The sequence below is a fragment of the Tachypleus tridentatus genome, chromosome 6, assembly GCF_004210375.1.
Source record: "Tachypleus tridentatus isolate NWPU-2018 chromosome 6, ASM421037v1, whole genome shotgun sequence".
NCBI classification, from domain to species: domain Eukaryota; kingdom Metazoa; phylum Arthropoda; class Merostomata; order Xiphosura; family Limulidae; genus Tachypleus; species Tachypleus tridentatus.
The window spans coordinates 28,258,297-28,282,533 of NC_134830.1; the positions used below are offsets into that span (position 1 = coordinate 28,258,297).

General features: G+C 36.7%; 1 protein-coding gene across 2 annotated transcripts in view; it reads left to right on the top strand.

The window, feature by feature from the left end:
- The first annotated feature begins 437 nt into the window (after positions 1-437).
- LOC143252148 (uncharacterized) overlaps positions 438-24,237 on the top strand; it is a 46,367-nt gene continuing 22,567 nt past the window's right edge. For both annotated transcript variants that reach the window (XM_076503843.1, XM_076503844.1), the window contains exon 1: positions 438-840. The gene's annotated coding sequence lies outside the window, so the exon portion shown is untranslated. The remainder of the gene's footprint in view (positions 841-24,237) is intronic.

Genomic DNA, 24,237 nt, shown 5'->3' on the forward strand with positions numbered 1-24,237 from the left:
CAGCTTATTGTGACCATGCGCATGGTAGAACAAATATAAACACCAACACAAAAGTATCTTTGTGTGTGTTTGGAACAGTTGTGCATCGTATACATTCTTAGAAACCCAAAATGTAACTTACAGTTAATATCAGTGCACTGATACCCGTAAAGTTAGTTGTAGCTTTATCTGAATTTAATAAAATTATTTTCGCTACTGAACTATAACAACCGGCTAGATTAGATAAAAAAAAAAAAAAAAAAACGGGGTGAGTCACTCGATATTTACAGGAGAGAAAGTGCAAATGTTCCCCCTTTAAATCCTTTCAAACTCATCCATCCGCTGTCAGTTTCACAGCATTCAGCCATTGGTCAAATTCTAAACATATGACGTACGGTACAGATGATCTAATAGGTGCCCCCCATGAGAAGCACAGAGCTGGGAACGAGACTACCAAACAACCCTTGATATCAGCATTGTTAAAGTTGGTAGCCACCGGGCACAGTTCGCTCGTAGAATGGTTACTATAGAGATAGTTGTTAATGACTCACGCGTCGTTCTCGAGTACTGAACCTCAGTGAATGGTTTGAGTGATTTTGTACTAACCGTACTTAAAAACTTTCTGTATACTTTGAAAATTTATATTTTAATTGATTCATTTTAGAAATTCATTGATAATTTCGTGTAACTAACGAAGTAATAGTCTCCCCTCAAACATGACGGCAAAACTGTTTAAGTACCTGAAAAGCAGTCAACAATTATTAACAAAGAAAACTTTACTTTTGATATTCGTAAAGTTATTACAATATATAGACGTCATGGGAGTTAACGGAGACGCACAGGTGTTATCACAACAACAAGGTAACTATCTTGTCTATCTATTTGTTATTATTCATAGCAATATTATTACAAATAGCCACTGTTAACGATTGCAGGTTTAAGGGTTATTATTGAACAGCTGATAATAACTGAAACAAGGAACGAGATAAAGTATTTCAGTGTATTAGGTTTAAGGGTTATTGAACAGCTGACAATTAGTGAAACAAGGAACTGAGATAAAGTATTTCAGTGTATTTAAGATAAGTGAGGAATCTTTAATTATTTCTGTTATAATTGTTTTCATTAGGATAGTCAAAGAAAAAGTGAAGTGTTATATATATATATATTTAATTAAATATTCTGAATATCATATGTGCGAAACTGTTTTGATTGTCTTAAAGAGTAGCACGTGGAAACAAAAGGTAATATATGTATATTACTCTTTGTATATTATATGTATATAATATATGTATATTACTCTTTGTATATTATATGTATATAATGTATGTATATTACTCTTTGTTTTTTGAACTTCGCGCAAAGCTAATCAAGGGCTATCTGCGCTAGCCATTCCGAATTTAGCAGTATAAGACTAGAGGAAAGGCAGCTAGTCATCACCACCCACCGCCAACTCTTGAGTTACTCTTTTACCAACAAATAATGGGATTGACCGTCACATTATAACGCACCCACGGCTGAAAGGGCGAACATATGTGGTGCGACGGGGATTTAAACCCACGACCCTCAGTCGAGCGCCTTAACCCACCTGGCCATGCCGGGCCCTGTTACTCTGAACAGACTGAGCTGAACCTGTATGTCCTGTGAACATATTCATCCTCACATTTTCTTGGTTAAAACATGCTTGGAATTATGGAAATTGACGTAACTTAAACGTGCGAAACGCACACACTAATATTATTCTGTTACTCTGCGACTTGCATCTAAATCATTTTGATAATGAAATCTTGTTCGATCACCGCCTGACGATTGAAGATCACAGGAAACGAGAGTATATAAAGATTTAACAAAGCAGTCCAACTGCTTTGGGAAGCATTTTTACGCAAAACGTAACGAGGACTTGTTTGGCATCAAGAAGTGAACCGTAAAGAATCCTGGGGCAGCAGGTCGGGGCAAACTAGACACAATCAAATGCTGGTTTTTCTGGTTGAGTGAGTTGGAAAAACAAGGAAACAGGGCCATTTCAAGAAACACTGCATTTAGCTGAGGCCGACAATGTTGAAAGATGCGTCGAGAAAGAAGATCGTAGATTTTTCAGTACACGACATCTTTTAACACAAGCCGACAACATCCGGAATTTCTTGAGGGCCAGTAAATGACATTTTTTTTCGTGAAATATAAACTCATAACCTCTCCAGGGCTTCCAAGAAATTTAAGCGAAAATATCCAGACTAATAAAATTTAAATTAGTATTAAGTTTACTTAAAGTCATGTTCTAAACTCATTATTTGTTTAGAACTTCGCAAGTTCAGGTTTAAGATAGGTCATCAACGGTTATTAGGACTTGTTTCTCACTTTTCGTTAAGTGCCCCACAATATGTGGGCTTTATCCTGTTTAGTAATCAGTGATGACGAGAAAACCCACTTTTATAGAAATATATATGTGTAAAAACAGCTGATTTGGGTTGAGAAAATTTTTATGTAGAGGAGCGAACAATGTTTCGACTTTCTTCGGTCATCGTCAGGTTCACAAAGAAAGAAAGAGGTAACTGACCGATAGCTGACCACATGTTTGAAACACAACATAACCATGGAAAACATTCAAATAGTAAATAAAGAAACAAACATACACAAACGCAAAATTAAAGAAGCCTTACTTATACATCAACTGAAGCCCAAAATAAATCAGTACAAAGGAACACCTTTATACCTATATTAATAAATAAAATCAAATAAGCCCTCTACATTCCTACACTCGGTTACACAACCACCTTAAAACATGTGGTCAGCTATCGGTCAGTTACCGCTTTCTTTCTTTATGAACCTGATGATGACCGAAGAAGGTCGAAACGTTGTTCGCTCCTCTACATAAAAATTTCTGAATCCAAACCAGCCGTTTTTACATATATATTTATCCTGTTTAGTTTCATTAGTACGTGATAAATAGACTTACAATTTTGGAATTTTTAATAAAAAGCGATGCAAAGAAACTATTTAAAATTGTCGCATGTTGATTCGGGCGTTGCAGAATTGCAGTTTTAGTGTCCTAATCATAATGCGAGCTTGAGGAGATTATTTGAACTAACTTCAGGGTTCACTTTACAGGAAAATACCGCGTGTTTAATTTGCTTGCTTCAGTGATAACATCTCTTAGCAAATGTAAACAAACCAATAAAAATAAGCCAAAGATAAGGCAACTGCACAAGTAACAATTCAACGCTAGGTTTGTTAAAAACTCGGTTTGTTTGTTTGTTTTTGAATTTCGCACAAAGCTACTCGAGGGCTATCTGTGCTAGCCGTCCCTAATTTAGTAATGTAAGACTAGAGGGAAAACAGCTAGTCATCACCACCCACCGCCAACTCTTGGGCTACTCTTTTTCCGACGAATAATAGGATTGACCGTCACATTATAACGACCCCACGGCTGGGAGGGCGAGCATGTTTGGCGCGACGGGGATGCGAACCCGCGACCCTCAGATTACAAGTCGCACGCCTTAACACGCTTGGCCATGCCGGGCCTTAACTTGGTTTGTATGTACATAACACAAGTTAGGAATGTTTGTAGTGAACAGTTTTTCGCACTGCAGCTGTTAGCATTACCAGTAAACGTTAGCGCTGGTTGTCAGAGATTCTATTTACATACATTCGTCACGTTTGCGTATTGGAATACGTTTTGAAGTATTAAAAGAAATGAAAATAGAAACTTTGAAACTAGAGTTTTGGCGCAACAAAAAGAAAAGAAAGAAATTATTACTTTTATAGCCTGTTCTCTCGGGTGATTATAATTGTAAATCCTCGTCGCACGGGGTCACGAGGATGTTGGTTTGTTTCATTAATTTCGCGCAAAGCTACACGAGGTCTATCTGCACTAGCCGTCCCTAATTTAGTTGTGTAAGACTAGAGGGAAGGCAGCTAGTCATTACCACCCATCGCCAACTCTTGGGCTATTCTTTTATCAATTAATAATGGGATTGATCGTACCATTGTAATGCCCCACAGCTGAAAGAGCGACCGTTTTTTATGTGACGGGGGTTCGAACCCCAGACCCTCAGATTGCGAGTCGTGCGTTCTAACCACCTAAGCGTGAATCACGAATAAGAAAAAGAGTACCAACCAGTTAGTTGGTGTATTAAATATCTGTTACTCTGTAACGAACGTGAAATTATTCTCTCTTTAAATGTGTACAGTTAATCAGAATAATTAAAATGTTTATCCAGAGTTTATTTTTATAAAAATATATCAGGGCAGGGAATGATCTAGTCTTTTGTTTGTTTGTTTGTTTGCTTGCTATTATTAAGTGCAAAGCTACATAACGCGCTTTATCGAAATCCAATTTGCTTTATGAGCTCTCAGAACCACCAGGGGACGTGGCTTATTAACCCTAGTTGTTAGCCTTCCGTTACTGGGGAATCACGCTTCTCACTTTAAACCGTGAGTACGTTATGAAAGTGACGATCAAAATCCCACCATCAGAATCGAATTCCAAGAATACTGTTGTTCAGTTGCGCTACATCGAAGTTAAAATTTTAAAATTAGGGAAAGCTTTGCCCAGGCAAAAATACGAAACAAACAAGATGCGATAGCGAAAGATGTAAATATCTTCTCTTCAAAGTTCATTAGGTGGCATTGAACAAACACCTAACCATAGGTTTCAATGCTAGTATCATAATTAAATTAAATACACGAAACTTGCGACTAAATGTGATTGAATACTTGTTCGGTAGTATTTCTTTTATTAGGTAGAGTACAATAACTATCAACACAAACTTTTGTTCTGTTTATGTGAGACAACTTGAGAGTTATAAGGCAGATCTGAAAGTGATTGTTTGTGTGTTTTTGAATTTCGCGCAAAGCTACACGAGGGTTATCTGTGCTATACGTCCCTAATTTGGCAGTGTAAGATTAGAGGGAAGGCAGCTAGTCATCACCATCCACCGCCAACTCTTGGGCTATTCTTTCACCAACGAATAGTTGGATTGACCGTCACATTATATCGCCCCCACGGTTAAAAGGGGAGCATGTTTGGCACGACGGGGATGCGAACCCGCGACCCTCAGATTATGAGTCGCACGCCTTAACCCACCTGGCCATGCCGGGCCTAAAATATATCTAGTAAACAATACTGAAATTATTTGAAACAATAGTGTAAAAACATTGTTTAGAAATATATATAGTGCTGAGTCCACCGAGAGCAATCGAACCCCTGATTTTAGTGTTTTAAATCCGTAGACTTATCGCCGTACTGGCGGGAGTCCGCAAAAAATACTGTGACGGGAAATAAAGAGTACATGTTTGTGTCGCAAATAGTTCCGCTACTCATGTTAGACAAACAAGTAAAAAAAGCATAACCCACAACACGCGCTTTGGGTCACTATGACGTTTGTTAAGTGACTATATTATGTATGTGACAGTTTATTTATAGGAAAATAATACGAATCAACAAATGTATTCTTAAAATATGTAGGCATATCTTGTGATATTAATAGATATGTAAAACACGCATGCTTTGTTTATATAGCTTACTGATGGAGCAGACACGTTTTTGTCTAAATGTATATGGCGTTTTCGGCGAACTTAACCTGTTTCAACATATAAAAAGCTGAGTTGAACTGTCAGTGTTACACGTGCAATATAGGACAACTGGAGTGCGACCCACACTGCACCTTTTAATGGCTTTCTAACATTGTTGAACCCGTCTGGCTGTACCGCGTTTTTACTTGATTGACCTTGAAAGATGCTATATGTATAAGCCTGAAATGCAATTGTTATAGGAATAATTTACAGGCAGGACTCGTCAACCAAATCATAATTTCATACCCTAGTTATTATTACAAAGGATTCTACAGTGTTTGTGGAGGCTTATGTTATGAAGAAGCTTTCTTTCATATGATGGTCAAATATGTTTAGTTGAACTCATTTATTTGTATTAGAGATATTTTGGTATAAATACGTTCAGATAATCGTACATGATCATGTCAAAGTAATTCAAAGCGTTACTGACACCTTGTGACAAAATCAGTAAAAAATTCAGTTCAATGTTTTTTGCATGGACGTTTGTTTGCCTTGTAATAAACTTGACTCCGATCTACAAATTTCAAGGCAACCATTTCCAGCTGACACTGTTAATCATGTTTACACAATTCTTACAATGTAACGCTATCCTTGGAATAAATTTTACGAACATTTTCTTCTAGTAATTTCTAGAATCCAAACATTAAAAGATACGACTGTCTGGTGACGTCACGTTTTAAACGCGTCTGAGGACTTTGGTTATAGAGTAGTTATTATCTGCATTCAAAAGTAGAGACAATTTAGTATTCTTTTGTGTTTTAAATTAATACTTGGTATTCATTGGTTGTGCTAACATTCCCCACTTATTATTGAAACTCAATAAATAAAAATGCAATCTTTGTACTGGAAACTTTAAATACATCCCAGAATGCAGTTCAAAGTTTTCCACATTGCCTTACTAAACGTTTATTACAGAACGGGCTCTGTGGATATTGAGAAGTGAGTTGTACTTTTAAAATTCTTAACACGTTATTTGGATTATTATCTGCAGATCTTTGCTAAGTTTATTTGATTACCAAAAATTATTAGTTTTGCCCCAGATAAAGCTCACCTCGTTATCGTCTTGTAAGATTATGTTGTTATTTTTTCTCTCCTAAGTGGTTATTTGCGGTGAGGGCGCATTGATTTACACTAATGGAAAATGAAGCATGCGTGCTTGACCTTTAATTATATATTATTTCTTTTGAATTGTCTTGTGGTTGTAGGCCCAGCATGGCCAAGCGTGTTAAGGCGTTCGGCTCGTAATCCGAAGGTCGCTGGTTCGAATACCGCTCGCACCAAACGTGCTCGCTTTCAGCCGTGGGGGCCTTATAATGTGACGGCCAATCCCACTATTCGTTAGTAGAAGAATAGCTCAAAATTTGGCGGTGGGAGATGATGACTAGCCGCCTTCCCTCTAGTCTTACACTGCTAAATTAGGAACGGCTAGCGTAGATAGCCCTCGAGTAGCTTTGTGCGAAATTCAAAACAAACAAACAAACCTTGTGGTTGGAAAACTACAAAAACAGACACTACGGAACGTTCTGGTTAGTATTAAAAAATAATAATTGATCCAAGATAATCGTTCAATACTGTAGTAGTACACATACCACATAAAATAATACATAAACAGGGAACAATCCCTGGATAAGACTGGTAAGAAATTCTCCGCTTTTTATATCTTATCCCTTACTCAAATATTAATGGCTTGCTTGGTGTAACTCCCCAGTGTCACAGTGGTATGTCTGCGGACTCACACCGCTAGAAACCGCGCTTCGTTACTTGTTGTGGGCAAACCACAGATAGCCCATTGTGTGCAGCTTTGTGCTTAATTCCAAACAATCAGTCAATAACTGGAACAATTTTTAAAAGAAGTCACAATAACTGAGCACAACACAACCTACATAGGAACTTTACTAGCTAGCTTTTTAATTATGCATATTTCAAGCCTGAGTTTCCAACCTTACCGTTTCTCTAAAAACCCACGGTGAGATAGTTATTGTATTACACGCACAAGTTTTCGATAGATACCGTCATAAGCTCACGGTTTGCGTGAGTTTTAACTCCGGGTGTAGCAAGTCAGGTGATCCATTATAACGACAACTTGATTACTCTATCATTTTGTACTTAGCATAAAACCCAATAGTATTCTAAAATAAGTTAGTAAGGCAGTTAGTCACCAGTGGCCAGGTTTATTTATATTAAGAACATATAAAACACACTTAGTCATTAGATATTTTGGAAGTTCCCATGAAAAACCATTATTAAGAGCGTTTCAACTTAATACAAAATTCGTTTTTATATCTCAACCAGTTTATCAAGACAACATAAGAAGTAACCTTCTATTGGTACTATCACATATCGCCGATAAGTTAAGAAGAAGCATGCTATAATTGGATGTTCGAATACCCGTCACCGAACATACTCGCCCTTTCAGTCGTGGAGACGTTTTAGTTTGACAATCGATCTCAATATTTGTTGATAAAAGGGTAGCCCAAGAGATAGCGGTGGTTGGTGTTCACTTCTTAATTAAGGACGGATAACACAGGTATCCCTCCGATGTGCTCCTTTCCTGTTAGAGAAAAAACAAGTTTTTAGTGTATGGATTCCCGGCAGCCATTCCCTACCTATAAAGATACTGATTGTTTTATAAAGTTCTTGAAGAACAGTCACGTCAGTTTCCTCCTTCTGTACAGTCCCGCCCTCTGGTACGTGGCCGATGTAACTGCCATAATTCTAATTTCTTCATTCATCTTTCTAATCTAAACAACCGTCGATTTCGAGGTGTCTGTAATAATCAGCTTTGATAGATTTCGAATTCCTTTTTTTCAGTCATGTTGATAGCATCAGGAAACATCTTCAACTTCATCTCTTTTATTTGGAGAAGAGCCCATTGCTGCATTAGTTTTACTTCTTCTGTAGAGAACATTGGATATTTTTTGTTCCTTAGTGCCATATAATTTAACAGTTTTGTATAAATATTTTGATTTAGAAATAGTGGTCTATTATTATTATTATTATATACTTCACATTTTATTATTTATTATTATTCTCTCAACGCGAGTTGGACCCTGGGCAACTACCCGTTTCGTTCACAGATCCACAGTCCGGCACGTTAACCACTGGTCCATTATACGGGACAAATGCTTATCACGTGGTCGCAGTTCTATAGGTTTATCCTAAACATTTTAAGGGAAATGATATTTGAATGTATTAAATAGGAAACGAACTACATTTCGCGTTAATCATCAGTATGGCTCTTGTTTCTAGTATTTCCATCATACTGGTGAGATAAGCCATCGCTTTCCTTGGAAAGCAGAGCTCAATGTATGTAAGAACTTTGAGTCATTTACGTTCTCCAGGCTGGCTTGTAAATGTCGTATCGAGCATTTAAATTGGATTACTTCCGAAGCTACTGACCGGCCAAGACAGATTTTGACTTGATTTGGACGTAGAATACAGTACAAAATGATGCATTTTCATGCTAAAAAGAGAAACGGTCCAACCCCATTCAATTCCCCCAGCGAATTTGACTGGCATGATTTTGGCTGTACGTAGCATCTACTGAAACCGGGCTTTGTTGTACGCTATGAGATTCATGTGGTTGCTTATTCAGGAGGTATGGGCTCACTTTTTTCAATGAATGTAGCGTGTAGCGTCGTTGATGTAGATAGACTGGTACAGTTCTCAACTAAAACACACCGTATGTTTGTAGAAAGTATCGAACCCAAATTTATTTACCCACTAAGCACTCCTTCCTAATTTCCCATATTACACTTCTATTTTCCAACAACACTGAAATTAAATTATTATTATAAGAATACACACTATACCCTAACTTTTGTTATTATCACCAATAATCATTCTGCATGATTAATTTCATGTGTTATTTACGTAGCTTGTATATATGCAAAAATATATTACATTAATATAGGTATAAAGGCGTTCCTTTATATTGGTTTATTTTGGGTTTAAGTTGTTGTATGAGTAAGGCTTATTTAATTTTGCGTTTGTTTATGTTTGTTTCATTATTTAGTATTTGAGTGCTTTCTATGGTTATGTTTATTGAAAACACTTAAATACTAAATAAAGAAACAAACATAAACAAACGCAAAATTAAAGAAGCCTTACTTAGACAACAACTTAAACCCAAAATAAACCAATATAAAGGAACGCCTTTATACCTATATTAATATAATAAAATAAATAAAATTATATATTCAAACATCTAGCACCGCCCTCTACATTCCGACACTCAGTTACACAACCCCTTCCAAACATGTGGTCAGCCTCCGGTCAGTTACCTCTTTCTTTGTGAACCTGACGATGACCGAAGAAGGTCGAAACATTGTTCGCTCTTTTACGTAAAATATTTTCTCAACCCAAACTAGCCGATTTTACATATATATTTCTCAACAAGTGGGTTTCTCGACATTACTGATTACGTAGCTTGTGTTGTACTTACCAGATAAAACACGTTACGGAATCTATCTCATCCATTTGAATAGAAATATAACAATCTAAATATTAAAGCAATGTTTACATTTTTCTTTCCAGAAGAGCTTGTACGTTATTATTTTGATTATGAACTCCATACCTTTTCAATAAAATATTATTGAAAGCTTGTCTAAGTCAAAAGATCCAGAAAAAGCAACTTGAAAACAACAGTTTTAACCGATCACAGGAAATGAAACAACATCGGCCCGGCATGACCAGGTGGTTAAAGTGTTAAACTCGTAATCTGAGGGTCGCGGATACGAATCCCCGTCACACCAAACATGCTCGTTCTTTCAGCCGTTGGGGCGTTATAATGTTACGGTCAATCCCACTGTTCGTTGGTAAAAGAGTAACTTAAAGTTGACGGTGGTGATAACTAGCTACCTTCCCTCTAGTCTTACACTGTTAAATTAGGGACGGGTAGCGCAGATAGCCCTCATGTAGCTTTCCGCAAAATTCAAAACACACCTAATCACACACATATTTGGTTTAAAAGAAATTTGAATTAATACCACATTAAACCAATTTCCAGCTATGACGTACTAATCATTAATTCTTTTATGTCGTTTAATTGGCTCGAACACGTTTGTTTTGAATTTTGCGCAAAGCTACTCGAGGGCCATCTGCGCTAGCTGTCCCTAATTTAGCACTGTAAGACAAGAGGGAAGGCAGCTAGTCATCACCACCCACCGCCAACTCTTGGGCTGCTCTTTTACCAACAAATAGTGGGATTGACCGTACATTATAACGCCGCCACGGCTGAAAGGGTAAGCATGTTTGGTGCGACCGGGATCCGAACCCGCGACCCTCGGATTACGAGTCGAACGCCTTAACATGCTTGGTCATGCCGGGTTCGAACACACTCGTAGAATTTAGTAAAACTACCAACTGTTTATTTGAATTACGAACGTTTGGAAATAGAATTCACAAGGTTATCGGACGAAAGACGCTGTCCTTATTTACTTAGGCGCTACTTGATTGGTTCAAATTAATTAAGGGATTCACAGTTGGATCATATAATTTAGGTTAGACAGATATACGACTACTAATAATCCTCGGATGTAACTAAAATCAATCTGAATGGAATTTTACAAATACATAGGACGTGGTATTTTAATAATGGGAATTTTTGACAGCATAATTCTGATGTTTATACACTGCTGGCCAAAATCATAAGACCAATGAACATAAAAAAAATATGCATTTTGCGTTGTTAGACTTAACCACTTATTTGAGTAGAGCTTTAAAAGATGAAAATAAGAAAAAAAAAAAGAAAACCTTTTCAGCATTTAATAAGGAAAATATTAACTCTTTGAAATTAGCCTAAATACAAGCTGGTCAAAAGTTTAAGACCATACTGAAACTTAGGGTTAATCGGTAAACACGTAACGAAATGTAGTTATTTGTGTTGAAGCATTAACGTTGTCAACATCTCCTGTATTACATTGGGTATAAAATTGACAAAGACTATAAAGTTAAACGTGGCAGAATTGTCGAGCTGCAAAAGCAAGGTCACTCTCGATGTGCCATCGCTGGTGAGACTGAGCGTAATAAAACTGCTGTTGTAAATTTCTTAAAAGACTCTAAGGGATACGGAACGAGAATTTCAAGTGGTCGGCCCAAGAAAATTTCGTCGGCGTTGAGCAGGAGGATTCGACTGGTTGTCCGGCAAGACACCAGCCGATCGTCGAACTAGATTACGGACGCAGAATGCAGCTCAAGAACAATGAGATGGTGTCTACGAGAGAGAGGCTTTAAAAACCATAAACGTCTTCAAAGGTCACGCCTCCTTCCACACCACGAAACAGCTCGGTTAAACCTTGCTGAGAACCACCAAACATGGGACGTAGAAATGTAAACGAAGGTTTTGTTTTCTAATGAGAAAAAAAATTATCTTGGATGGTCCAAATGGCTTCCAATGTTACTTGCACAATAAGATATCCCACCGGAGACATTTTCTACACGACACAGTGGAGGAGGTTCCATCATGATCTGGGGTGCATTCTTCTTCCATGGAGCAATGGAGCTTCAGGTTATAAAGGGGAGTCAAACAGCAGCTGGCTACATTGGCATGTTGGAGAGAGCATCTTTATTGACTGAAGGCCCTCGCTTGTGTGAAAATAACTGCATCTTTCAGTAGGAAAATGCTGCAATCCACAATGCCCGCAGAACAAAGGACTTTTTCATGACGAATAAAGTGATTCTTTTGGACCATCCAGCGTGTTCGCCCGAAGTGAACCCCATTTAAAATGTTTGGGGGTTGATGTCAAGAGAAGTCTACAGAAATGGACGTCAATTCCAAATAGTGCATGATCTTCGTGAAGCCATCTTCACCACTTGGAATAACATTCCAGCCAGCCTTCTGCAAACGCTTATATCGACCATGCCAAAGCGAATGTTTGCAGTTATTCGCAATGACAGCCGTGCAACTCACTACTGAGACCTCTTGTTTTGCATTTCCTACCCTGTTTAGGACTTCTTTTTGGTATGGTCTTAAACTTTTGACCAGCTAGTATTTAGGCTAATTTCATAGTGCTCACATTTTCCCTATTAAATGCTAAACAAGTTTCATATTTTTACTTTCACTTTTCTTATTTGCATCTTTCGAAGCTGTACTCAAATAAGTGGTTGAGTCTAACAACGCAAAATGTATATTTTTCTTTTTTAAGTTCATTGGTCTTAAGATTTTGGCTAGCAGTGTATCTTTTAACATAAACGTAAACGATATGAAGAATTTTCCAAATTTTGTTTAGATTTACATTTCAGTTTGTAATACACCAGCATAATTTCGTATACAAGTGGTAAAGTTCTTTCTCGCTCAAGGAAATGTTTTTATGGTTTTTTTTTTTTTTTTTCTCCAAATTTCAAGAGAATTGCAATATAAAATATGGGGTAATCTAAAAATGTAAATATGGTTTTAACTATTTCAAGTATTGAGTGAATTCTTTTGGATTATTCGGTATGAAATAACACCTCAGTGGCACAGCGGTATGTCTGCTAAAACTGGGTTTCGATACACGTGGTGTAGCTTTGGGCTTAATTCCAAACAAATTAATCAGTCGGAATGAAATAATGCAAATTACAATCTACTGAACTGTAACTAAAACGTTTTGTTTCTTTGCTTACTAGTTTCACTTTTAGACGGTTTCACAACCATATCCCTAATTTTACATATAATACCTACCAACCACTTGTTAACTTTTCTTGCAGGCAAGATAATCACTATCGCTATTACATCGTTGAAGACACAAACAGGCCCAGCACGGCCAGGTGGGTTAAGGCGTTAGATTCGTGATCGAGGGTCGCGGGTTCGAACCCCGTCACACCAAACATGCTCGCCCTTTCAGCCCTGTGGTCGTTATAACGTTACAGTTAATTCCACCATTTGTTGGTAAAAGAGTAGCCCAAGAGTTGGCGGTGAGTGGCGATGACTAGCTGCCTTCCCTTTAGTCTTACACTGCTAAATTAGGGACGGCTAACGCAGATAGCCCTCGTGTAGCTTTGCGCGAAATTCAAAAAACGAACAAACGAAGACACAAACTTTACAACTAACGAAGACACAAACTTTATAACAAATGAAAACACAAACTTTACAACTATCTAGTTTATTCAGTCAGTCGACAACCTCGTTTCAATTAATTCGCGTTTTATGCCATTCAAATTGTTCCACACGGTTTTAAAAAAATCCCAGTCAAGGGTTATGTTTTGGCGGAACGGTCTGGAATGCAGTTTTGCCTCTTTAAGATTCAAGCCATTAACGTTCCTGGCTGTTTGGAATGTCAAAGTGTATCCCGGAAAATAATTTAACCCACCTCGGAGACTCAAATTAACTAGTGATTACTGATTTAGTCATTAATATACGCGTACATCACGAGACATCAATACATCTTCTAGCGAAACAACCATAACAATCGTCAATAAACATACAAATCCAACGCTGAGTGCTTGGCTCAAATTAATATTGGGATTCACGTATGAATGATATTTATATAGGTAAGACAGAAAGATATCTGCTAGTAACCTTCACGTGTAACTGACAAAATTTAAAATAAATTTTACAAATACTACGAATACGATATTTTAACTGTAGGAATTTTTGACAGCATGTAAAATTATTTGAGCGAGAGAATTGTTTGATTCAACCAGTCTCCGAGTTTGAGAAGCATTGTGTGAGTTAACATTTTTTTGTTTAAAGCACTTTGTTTCAAACACTACAGTGTTTCCTACAGTTATCATCCATAATACAGCGCTATTATCGAGATAATTACCAAACAAGTTTCATTACAAAGCTTGTGTTTTGTATGATTAATAATGGGGAATTCCAACGTTGGTATTTAGTAACTAATGTTTGGGCAGAATACATTATTTTTTAAATTACATTGTCGAATTTTAACTGTTATAACAGTGAATTAAAGTATATTATATTTTAGTAGAACAAGGGAAGCCAAATCCACCACTTACAAAAATCACAGACAAGACTCCTGAAGTAAAGTTTGGGGTGTTTCGTTTCTAACGGACATTCCATTAAATTTAAACATGGTTTATGGTAAATAAAGAGTGAGCGAAATTGTAAATTTGTAAGGGTTATGTTTTAAAAAAATAATTGTGAAGGTATCACGCATGTACGCGAAGAATGGGGTCAGCCCTATTTCTGTGATGTTTGTTTTTGAATTCCGCGCAAAGCTACACGAAGACTATTTGCACTAGCCGTTCCTCATTTAGCAGTGCAAGACTAGAGGGAAGGCAGTTAGTCATCACATCCCACCGTCAACTCTTGGGCTACTCTTTTACCAACGAATAGTGGGATTGACCGTCACTTTATAACGCCCACACGGCTGAAAGGGCGAGCATGTTTGGTGTGGCAGGGATTTGAACTCGCGACCCTCGGATTACGAGTCCAGTGCCTTAACCACCTGGCCATGCCGGGACTTTTTGTGTTGTAAAAAATGTTTACGTAGTTATAGCGAAGGTCTTATAGTATTCAACGTTTTCAACATTCGTCCCATGAACTATTAGCATTTTTTTGGCTTGAAATATGTGAGTGCCCCCAGACCCACATAGCAATAGTATTCTTGGTATGCCGATTTTCGTGTTGACTTTTTGATTTCAGAAATCAGAATTCTCTTTTTTAAACGTTCTGCGGACGGACTTCTTCTTGTTTGTTGTTTTTTTACCACCAAATTACATCTGAAGTACATTGGCAATGACTGCTTTGTTCTGGGATGTGCTGTTCGTGAATTATCCGTTCTTTTTTAACATACATCAGGGTGAATCATGAGAATTTAGTCGGAAACCCCTTTGAATCGATTATTTTAATTCGATCGATCAAAATTCTGTGTAAGGGGAGAATATGTATCAATAATTATTCTGGAATTTTCAACGTAAATCAACACACAATGTCCACGTCATAGTAATAATAAATAATATTAATATCACCACTATCTTATTTATTATTTTTTCTATCCAGATATTTGTTTATTGCTTATGCTGTAAGTTTCAATTATTTGTATTTTGTGCTGTATTTATGAAAAATAACTTCAACATTTGACATGTCGTTTCACTATATGAATGTGTGAGATGTAGGTGGTTATCGACTGTAATCCGACGGTCGCGGGTTCGAATCTCTGTCACACAAAACATTCTCTCCCTTCCATCCGTGGAGGCGTTATAATATGACAATCAATCCCACTATTCGATGGTAAAAGAGTAGCCTAAAAACTGACGGCAGGTAGTGATGACCTGCTGCATAGTCTTACACTGCTATATTAGGGACGGCTAGCGCAGATAGCCCTCATGGAGCTATGCGCGAAAGTAAAAACAAACCAAACCATTTCGATGGCTGAAGTTCAATTTTTTCACTTATAATGGATTTGTTTCAAACCGCTGTAATCAAAGGTTATTGTTTTGCTTTGGTAGAATTTAACGTTCTGTAGTACGGGCTTTTTAAATTCAATCGGGAAAACTTCTAATGCACATGACACCTATGGAAGTGCTCTTGTCTGCTAAATTTGTAAGCTGAAAAAGACTTGGGAAGACAGCAAAAATGTAAACACAGACAGGAGAAGTTCGTATAATTAATAACACTGTTGCGAAGTAAATACAACAGATTATAAGACGTTCATGTCTCTTACTGTCAACCCCGTAAGACTTAAGTAATCCAACTGACTGTTATTAAGAGAGTTATGATGTTCATATAGTTTACTTTTGTTATTCATGTTCACTAACTATAGCTGAAGGGTATTATCAAGTTCTTAAACCATTAGCTAAATTACGTTTCTTAGTTAATATTGTTGAGATTTTATTAAAATATCACTCTATTTTATCAGATATGTATTTTGTTTCATGTTTAAGAAGCATAATTACCAATACAACCAACTTTAGGTTGTATATCTTAATCATTTATTGTTAAAATTACCCTTCGCAACCACGTGCTCCTGTCTAGATGTGTTGGATTTTGTCTCACTAACTCAAACGAAGGAATCTTTAGAACCACTTTATAAACTAATCTGAATCAAACTGACCGAGCCACTGAAGTGACTTCAACTGCTTCTGACTAACTATGTTAGCTCCTCAAACGGATTTACTGATATATATTTATTTTAATATCAATGTTTGTTTTAGTTAAATGTATATTTAAAAATGCATGTAACTTATATTGTTAAAGGAGTATTGCGAAAGTTCCGTCTGTTTTCTACATTTGTAGAAGATTCCCGAGTGTAAGAATTAGTAATATGCCCTCTAGTGGCACAGCGCCATGTCTGTGGACTCACACTGCTAGGAACCGGGTTTCGATACTCGTAATGGGCAAGGCACAGAAAATCCATTGTGTAGCTTTATGCTATCTCGGAAGGTATAACTGTAGTTAACGCTTATTAATCGGAAAACTACAGATATTTTATCAGGAACGTTTATAGGTTTCTAACATTACAAACCGTTTAATTTCAGAAAATTAACATCAGACGTTAGTATTTCTATGATGACATTAGATATCCGACTTACCGTCAAGAGAAGTGTACCTGTGTATCAACATGAACAGTGCATAAAAGACTCAGTTTCTTACCAGATGGCCCGGCATGGACAGGTGGTTAAGGCACTCGACTCGTAATCCAAGAGTCGCGGGTTCAAATTCCCGTCACATCAAACATGCTCGCCTTTTCAGCCGTGGGGACATTATAAAGTGATGGTCAATTCCACTATTTGTTGGTACAAGAGTATCGCAAGAGTTGGCGATGGGTGGTGATGACTAGCTGCCTCTTCTCTAGTCTTACACTGCAAAATTAAGAACTACCTAGCGCGGATAGCTATCGTGTAGTTTTGCGCGAAATTCAAAACAAACCAGACCAGATAGAAAACTTTTGCATATAAATCATTATTTGTAATAACCGTTATTATAGATGGCATTGTGGTTTGTATATTAAATTATACTCGTGTTAAGAAACGAAAATTGCGTGTATCAATGTTGTAAGTAAATATCATAAATATCCACAATTAATTAACTTCTAAATTAAAATTTTAGCTATTTGTAATCGTAATATGTAACGTAATAAATGGGAAACTCGTCCGAGATAAATTATAGTACGTAGCACTCCTGATTACGTCACATGTTGAACAACAAATGGAAAAATGTGACCTTGTGCTTTGGGAGTAGACACTTGTAGATCAGGTAACTATTTGGAGAAATTCTGCCAGAACTTATACGTGATTCAGCACAGATAGCGACCTCTAATTGGTTAGATTGATTATCGTGTAAACTCAAGTAATGTACTTGTGTTTCGGTGCTTCACTCGTCTAACGTTATAACCAGTTTTTGTCACGTCCTATATGCATGCTATCAAATAGAAAAAGTCTATTAGAATGAATGGGTTTAAAATCATGGTTTCCTTTTATTGTAATGAAGACGGAAACGAGTGAATAGCTGTTGGCAGAGGTCCACCATGGGTTGTTATCACTAGATACAAAAATGATAGGGGTTGATATATATGTTTGTGTTTTTCCTTTATAGCAAAGCAGGCTGTCTGCTAAGCCCACCAAGGGGAATCGAACCACTGATTTTAGCGTTGTAAATCCGGAGACCTACCGCTGTACTAGCGGAGGGGCGTGGTTGATATATTTTAGATAAATTTGATATCATGGTGTTAAGGTATAATTTTCTACAAATTGCGTCAGTATCGCATATATAACATGGCATGATATAAAAGAGACCGGAGAAGTGGACAAAGGTGTAGGGAAGGATGACTAGACATTTTTATAGATCTTTGTTGTTGTTGATGTTGTATTTTAAATTTTATTTTAGAAAATCTTATCACACTTAGTAAATTGAAGAATAATCATTAGAATAATGTTTTTTTAATGATTGCAAAAACACAATAGAAAAAATGAATTTTACAAAACGAAGGAACTTTGAAAAACATTTCTGAGTTATAAAATTATAAATGAAATATTTTCAACACTATTTCTGCATTAGGAAATATGGCGCCCGGGTCAGTATGATATCATTTGGGAAAGGAAGGAAATTTAAACAAGGGAGTTAAAAAAATGACCTACAAACAGTGTGACGTCATCAATGGATAACCTCATTCGGGTAATTTTAAACGGAACGGTCAATTAAAATAAATATTTACACATATTTCTATTGGCTATCAAATTTTTATTACTAACTAAATAAATAATATTAGAATTCCAATCTACTGGTGCTCAGTAGTAGCAAACAATATTCATCTAGAATTAAATTCTGTGAATGTTCATTGGAACTGTACACTAGTCCGGCACGGCCAGGTAGGTTAAGTCGTTCGGCTCGTAATCTGAGGGTTGCGGATTCGAATCGTGGTCGCACCAAACATGCTCGCTCGTTCAGCCGTGGGGGCGTTATAATGTTACGGTCAATCCCACTATTCGTTGGTAAAAGAGTAGCCCAAGAGTTGGCGGTGGGTGGTGATAACTAGCTGCCTTCCCTCTAGTCTTACACTGCTAAATTAGGGACGGCTAGCGCAGATAGCCCTCGAGTAGCTTTGTGCAAAATTCACAAAAGAAACACACAGAACTGTACAAACGACCATACATGAACAAAATAAAAAGTAAGATTATTTTCAAAAGTTAAAAGTATTAAAAGAAACTATAATTTTGATATACTACAAATAAACAAATATTGTGAGAAAAAATCAAAATGAAATACTAACTGTAGTTAAAATGATATGTTTTTCTGCTTTACCAAAAATCACAACCAAAAGATGATGTTAAGACGAGCTAATAAAATAAAATGGAACTACTGTGATAGAATGAAATAGAATAGTACAGAATGAAAGCAAAACGGGTGAGCTGTGAAGAGCTAAGTGCCATCAGTTTTAAGTCTCTTAATTCGTCAGTAATTGATAAAAAACATCCGTCCTGAACCATCATCATGGTTCACAACTTTAAATTTGAAGAGTTTGGAAGAAGAATTTTGTCATTATCACAGCCAGTTTCAGAGCTTCATGCTAAAATTCGAATATTTCCACAGAATATACTTAATATATAATCTGTGTAGAACTAACGGCTTGCACAAAAAAAATAAAAAAATAATTTTATTTATTTCCGTACCTACATGAAATGTTTACCTCGCTACATTATCGGTCAGGTTAGACTTACTACGTTAAATTTTGGATTCAATTGATGTGGCTGACAGCGCAGTCCCACACTGGTGCAGCGATAAGTCTAAGGGTTTACAACGTTAAAATCAGGGGTTCGATTCCCCGTGGTCGACTTATCAGATAGCCCAACGTGGCTTTACTCTAAGAAACCACACACACAGAGCACGGGCTGTCCTGTTGCATAGCTTCACTCTAAAGTGAAAAAAAGAACAGCAAAGATAAACTTACGTGAATTATCTTACACGTTTCATTATTTTCAAGTAATCTGTCTATTTAGAGAAGTAAGTTCTTTCCCTCCCCACAGTAAGTAATACATTTTACGTCTAAAGAAGCGCGAACCTTTAGGGATTCACAACGCTTACATCTGTGTTCGATTTTCAGTAGAGAATAGAGCGTAGATAGTACACTGTGTAGATTTGCGCTAGAACGACAACAGCTTTACATCCTGGCCAATAATTCGCTAGATTTTGAAAAAGTACTTACTTTTAAGTTGTTTTATATACCTTCCAGTTGTCGGATGCTTGTGTTTATTAGAAATAACTTTCTCCTGCCTATGAGTTGTACTGTATATTTGTTTTTATATAAGTAGGGCAGAATTACCAATTTAACAGTTTTCATGCGCACTATTTACTTTTCTAAGTGTGTGGCATATCTTGTAATATTTTATATGTGTATATATGTTCTTAATAGTTAAGAATATCCTTAAGATACTCGAGATTCTTTCTTTCCAGTTTTTCTATTGCTCCTCCAATGGGGCATAATCTAATAATCTACCGTGACAAACCTTCTCTTAAACTTAAGGCATATATTAGTGAAAAAAAAAACACACTCGTGCGTTACGCAAGAAAATTTTTTTCCCATGGTATTTTATATTTTAAGTTTAAGAAATGTAAAGGTGGCGCTGTATGCTTACAGTAATTAAAGTAGTTATGCGATCTGTCTAGACAACTCGCACAAAAGGTTTCACACGTATAATTCTGAAAGAATCTGATGGCCGTGACGGTCGTTTCAATGACTGCGAGGTTAAAGCTAAATGAGTTAAACCTGTTCCACAGCACGTGATATTCGCCAAACATCTCTAGCACAAAAGACACTTTTGAATCCAATGATGTGATAAAAAAGTGGCAAACCGATCGACTTGTCTACCAAGAGACACTAGATCTAGCGATGCATTCAAAATTCGAATATTAAGGATAAGTACAACACTCAACAGGGTGACACTACCGATAGTGTCTATAAAGAAATGAAGAAATTCACACACACACATAAACACTGCTTTCTGTGAGGGAACTCTGAAGGATAATAGATTCTCTCTCGAAACACCCTCCCTTCTCTTTGCAATGCACAATTCTATCTACATCCACTATCCACTCTTTTCTTTACAATGCACAATTCTATCTATATCCACTATCCACTCTACCTTACGAAGACGATGATGTCATTCATATCTTTCAGCTCATCATTACCTTTATGCATAGTTTAATGAAGTTTAAACTACCCACAAACGCATACACGTTACACTTGTGTAGATATAACTCCAAGTACTTTCTACTTATGTCAAATTATTGACAGAATAATCTTCTTCATACTACGATTTATTTCAGGAAGGTTTTATTTTATTTAAATCTAGAACTTGGAAGGACTTTGTTTTCCATTAACAACAGAAATAGGAAAAAATCAGTGGAAATCTTATACCGACAAAAATACTGGGAAACGACTGCGTTGTTCTTCTCTTGAGAGGCCCGGCATAGTCAAGTGGTTAAGGCGCCCTCTACACGTAATTCGAGGAGTGCGGGTTCGATTCTCGGTTACACCAAGTTTGTTCGGTTTTTGAATTTCGCCACAACCCACCTGGCCATGCCGGGCCCCGTCACATCAAGCATGCTTGCCCTTTCAGCCGTGAGGGCGCTATAATGTCACGATCCATCCCACTATTCGTTGGTAAAAGAGTAGCTCAAGAGTTGGCGATGGATGGTGATGACTAGCTGCCTTCCCTCTCGTCTTACACTGTTAAATTAGAGACGTCTAACGCAGATAGCCCTCGTGTAGCTTTGTTCGAAATTCAGAAACAAACCTTTTTTTTTCAGCACGCATTTCGGTACACTTTTTCGGATTCATTTTAACCATTCTTCGTGAGAGATCCTGCAATTTACAGTTACATCTATAACAGTTTCTTCATCGTCTGATATGTGGATTAGGCGATAAGCATAGTATTAATAGAGCTTTTCTGAGTGTGATTTAGACAAATTAGAAATGCAGTGCGGCTATATCAAAATTTTTTCTATGCATTATCAAGAATAGATTTATAATAAATAACACGTAAAAGCTATTGTTGTTGTTTTTGAGTGAATCTGTTGTTCCAGAAATATTTTAGTGATTTCTTTTCTACTTTAAGTCACCTGTCATCCTTTAATGCCTTTGAAAAAAATCTTAACCAGTCCTGTACTAATAAAATATAATTTGTTTTTAGTTGCGCCCCCAGTGTACTCACACGACTAGAAACTGGGTTTCAATACCCGTGGTGGGCAGAGCACAGATAGACCATTGTGTAGCTTTGTGCTTACCTTCATGTAAATTCTTTAGTTTTCTACTTTTTGTTATGATAAGCTGTGATATATGGTTTAAGTGTTAATAGTTTCTTGTTTAGTTTTAACGGAAGTCTCTTCACTTTATTTTAATGTACCACCGCAGTTTGAAAATAGTGCCCTCTTAGTTTTGCAAAATTCTCTATTTTTTTGTGCTTTCATTATCTGATGCTGAGTACTAGAAAGACTGTGCCTTTTACCGCTGAAATATTGGAAATATGTTCGGTTGAAAGAGATTAACACGAAAGATGATATAACATGCAGAGAACTTTGAATATTAAATTATGGTTATAATCTTTATATGGCTACTTTTAACTATTGTTAATTTTGCTAAATAACGCCAGTTCTGGAAATGAACCACAAATTTGATATATATAATATCACCAACAGAAGCTGTATAACAAACGCGATCGTTAAAACATTATTGGTTGTTTGTTTTATTAAATTTCACGTTTCTTTTGGCATTAACGGGACACGAACCACTAATCCTTAGCTCCACCGTGCGGCACGCTAACAACTTGGCGATACTCAGGGCCTTTGAGCGTGACGCAACAGCTTTAGTATTATTCTTTGTAACTATTTTAATAGAAAAATAAATAAATTTTGTGTTAAGTATACATCTGTTGTTCATTGGTCAATGAACTCAAGGATCTTAAGTTTCACTCTTCTTTTCACAGTCAGAAACAACCTTGTAAAAATAATGTTACTAAATGCTTAGTGCTATAGAAAACGTGCTGAGGAGGGTATGCAAACGTGATGAATCCGTGAAGAAGCTGTAACAGAGATGTAACAGTTAGTTCCATGAAAAATCTGTTGGTTAGTTAATTCCATGTCTAGTGTATTGGCCCAAAGCTAAGGATGCCTCTTTCGTAGCCTATGCTCAAATAAGGAAGTGGTGAAGTTCTTCTGGTACTTATCATAACTCGGAACCAGTTATTTTTGATATTCTAAGTTTAGAAAGCCTGTACCCAGTTCCGCGATGAATATTATTTTCTTGTATTTCTCGGTAATTCAGTTTGAATATTATAAGCAGGAATACCGTTGACTTACAATTACATTATACCCTGTGAATCCATCTCCTCTGCCTGTGTTTCTTTTAGGAGATTGTTTGTTTGTTTGTTTTGTGAATTTCGCTCAAAGCTACACGAGGGCTTTCTGAGCTAGCCGTCCCTAATTTAGCAGTGTAAGACTAGAGGGAAGGCAGCTAGTCATCACCACTCACCGTCAACTCTTGGTCTACTCTTTTAACAACGAGTAGTGGGATTGACCGTCACTTTATAAAGTCCCCACTTGTGGAAGGACGAGCATATTTGGGGCGACGGGGAATCGAACCCGTGACCCTTAATTACGAGTCAAGTGCCTTAACCACCTAGCCATTCTGGGCCTTCTTTTAAGAGAATTTCATCACTTCTGTTTCAGTAATTCCATTTCTTTGTCCTGAAGACTGGATGATAAACCTGACGTTTATAATATCAAAAAATTGGATTTCGATATCCGCAGTGCACAGTGGCCAAATCACAAATAACTCTTCTCATTGACTTGTGCTTATTAAATATAATTATGTTATTAAGATTAATTAGATAAATCGAATATTATAACTGAGTGTTTTGAGTTTTATCATGGAATGATTTCTTTCTCGACACTGCCAACAAAAGTATTTTGTTTACTATTTCTTTAAGATCTTTGCTTCACAACTTTCATTGTCAATTAAAAGAGACAGTATTTAATTTACAAAACTTCACCTGAATCAGTGAAACTAACTTAATATACTAGGAGTATTTTCACAGGTACATAACCACATCGTTCATTTCTGCTTCCCCTCATACTCTTATATAAACACGTATGAAAAACAAAAGTTCAACTTTATTTGCATCGATAAGCTAGTGATGACATTTATGTACATTATGAAAAAATAAGTTGTTGTTTTTTCTAATTTTCTTACTCTAATTATATAAACGTGGCTTATGTTTAAAATTGTTTATTTCTTTTTGAATTTCTTGCAA